The 3,099-nt window shown below is 38.6% G+C and overlaps 1 pseudogene; it reads left to right on the top strand.

Moving 5' to 3' along the window:
• Positions 1 to 850: 850 nt before the first annotated feature.
• LOC129463733 (ADP-ribosylation factor 4-like) lies at positions 851 to 1,382 on the top strand (annotated as a pseudogene).
• The last annotated feature ends 1,717 nt before the right edge of the window (positions 1,383 to 3,099 follow it).

Genomic DNA, 3,099 nt, shown 5'->3' with positions numbered 1-3,099 from the left:
AAAGTGCAGACATGAAAGAGGTAAAACTAAAACATCTCAAGTCTAAAACAGATAACAATGTGCAATGCCTAACAGAAAAATACAATGAGTAGAGTTAACAGCATTTTGTTTTTTTTTTTTTTTTTTTTTTTTTTTTTTTGGAGATGGAGTCTGGCTCTGTCGCCCAGGCTGGAGTGCAGTGGCTCGATGTCTGCTCACTGCAAGCTCTGCCTCCCGGGTTCACGCCATTCTCCTGCCTCAGCCTCCCGAATAGCTGGGACTACAGGCGCCCGCCACCGCGCCCGGCTAATTTTTTTGTGTTTTTAGTAGAGACAGGGTTTCACTGTGTTAGCCAGGATGGTCTCGATCTCCTGACCTCGTGATCCGCCCGCCTCGGCCTTCCAAAGTGCTGGGATTACAGGCGTGAGCCACCGCGCCCGGCCGGAGTTAACAGCATTTTGCAGAAGAAAAGCACAGTAAATTTCAAGACATAACAATAGAAACTATTCAAAAGGAAATACAGAAAGAAAAAAGATTTTAAAAAAGGAACAGAGTATCAGTGAACCATGGGACAACTCAATTCAGCCAAATGTATGTAAATACAGTCAGAAAATGACAGAGTAGGGTGAGGTGACGGAAAAAAAAATCTGTGAAAAACATTGGCTTAATGAAAAACATAAATTCAAGATACAAGAAGTTCATGGTAGCCCAAACACACGTACACACACAAATAAAATCACACCATGACACATCATAATCAAATTGCTTAAAACCAATGATTAAAGATAGTCTTTAAAGGACCCGGAAGAACAGATTCATTATAGAAATAGAAACAAAAATTAGGACATCAAATTTGTCATTAAATTTGGGCCTCACCATCCCCTCTGTTCCTGTCTTCAGCAAGAAGCAGATGTTAATTTTGATGGTTGGATTGGATGCTGCTGTCAAGGTGATCTCTGTATAAGGTAAAGTTAGGGGAGATGGTCACCATCATTCCTACCAATGGTTTTAACGTGAAAAGAGTAGAATGTAAGAGCATTTGTTTCACAGTATGAGAAGGTCAAGATAAAATTAGGCCTCCCTGGAGGTATTACTTCCAGAATGCCCAGGCTCTTATTTTTGGCAGATAGCAATGATTATGAAAGAATTCAGGAGGGAGCAGAAGAGCTACAGAAAATGCTTCACAGAGATGAGCTGGGAGATACTGTGCTGTTGCTTTTTGCAAACAAACAAAATTTGCCAAATGCTATGGCCATTGGTGAAATGACAGACAAATTCAGTCTCTGTGCAACAGAACATAGTATATTCAAGCCACTTGTGCTACACAAGGCACTGTTCTGTATGAGGGACTTAACTGGCTGGCAGGTGAGCTTTCAAAACATTCAATGAAACTGGTTATCTAACCCAGGACATGTTTGATAGAATTGAAACTAGGCTTGTTACAAGAAAACTAGTTTGCATCTTGGTTATTATACAGTCTCTGGGACTCCTTAGGCAGACTATTACAGCATTTAAACTTGTTTTGTTGCCTTTGATTGTTTACCAGGTATAATATTACTATTTAGCAGTATGCTTGGTTTTAAAGAAATTCTCCTAGGAAAAAGTATCCTCCTTTAATTTTATAACTGTAAATTCCTGGCTATTATGAAACCTTTAAATAAACCCATTTGAATGCTTTTTGAGCCCACAACAATTTTTTTTTTTTTTTTTTGAGATGGAGCCTTGCTCTGTCACCCTGGCTGGAGTGCAATGGCACAATCTCGGCTCACTGCAACCTCTGCCTCCCGGGTTCAAGCAATTCTCATGCCTCAGCCACCCAAGTAGATGGGATTACAGGCTCCTGCCACCACACCCGGCTAATTTTTTCTACTTTGTTTGTTTGTTTGTTTTAGTAGAGACAGGGTTTCGCCATGTTGGCCAGGCTGGTCTCGAACTCCTGACCTCAGGTGACCCACCTGCCTCAGCCTCCCAAAGTACTGGCATTACAGGCGTGAGTTACTGCGCCCGGCCAACAAATAATGTTTTAAATTATCACCTTGCTACTTCACTGATACCTTTGTCATTCCTGAAACCGTCTGCTCATTTAAAAAATGTGGCACATATACACCATGGAATACTATGCAGCCATAAAAAATGATGAGTTCATGTCCTTTGTAGGGACATGGATGAAACTGGAAAACATCATTCTCAGTAAACTATCGCAAGGACAAAAAACCAAACACCGCATGTTCTCACTCATAGGTGGGAATTGAACAATGAGAACTCATGGACACAGGAATGGGAACATCACACTCCGGGGACTGTTGTGGGGTTGGGGGAGGGGGGAGGGACAGCATTAGGAGATATACCTAATGCTAAATGACGAGTTAATGGGTGCAGGAAATCAACATGGCACATGGATACATATGTAACAAACCTGCACATTGTGCACATGTACCCTAAAACCTAAAGTATAATAATAAAAAAAAAAAAACTATGGAAAAAAAAAAAAAGAAAATAACTGAAAAAAAAAAAAGTGTAGCATTTTATTTGTATTTATCTCCCTTGCCAGAGAAGATTTTTAAAATACTGCTTATACCGGCCAGGAAAATGGTCCAAAACACTATTCAGTTCTCTTGCGCTGAGGAACTTATTTTTTACCTCATACTGATTCCTTACTTCCATCAGCCAAACTTACTTTGGATTCGATAGCTAATTAGTTATGTGACGACTGCAAAGAGGTCATATTGAGATGGTTTTTAATACTCAACAGATTGTGTTCCTTTATATTGTATCCTTTTAATGTTGAATGTCGCTTGGTATCAGTCTAACTCTTTGCCTAGTACATGATAGCTCTGCTGATGTTTTATTTTTATTGGCAAATATATTTTCATTAAGAGTCTTCAGAAAACTCATCAAATTCAATAAATAAGTTTTCTCATAACCCATTTGGAATTACTCCCAATATAATGATTAAAATATTTAAAAAATTAAAAAATAAAAATGAAATTTAGTTAATAAAAGGAAAGTAAAAAAGAGGTAAGAGTAGACAGGACAAAGAGGAAACAACAAATGGTAGATTTAAATACATTTCCAATAGATAAAAATGTTTCTGTTATATTACTGTGTGCACAGATATTT

This window comes from Symphalangus syndactylus, chromosome 15 (assembly GCF_028878055.3).
Source record: "Symphalangus syndactylus isolate Jambi chromosome 15, NHGRI_mSymSyn1-v2.1_pri, whole genome shotgun sequence".
NCBI lineage: Eukaryota > Metazoa > Chordata > Mammalia > Primates > Hylobatidae > Symphalangus > Symphalangus syndactylus.
This window is presented reverse-complemented; position numbering and strand designations above follow the sequence as displayed.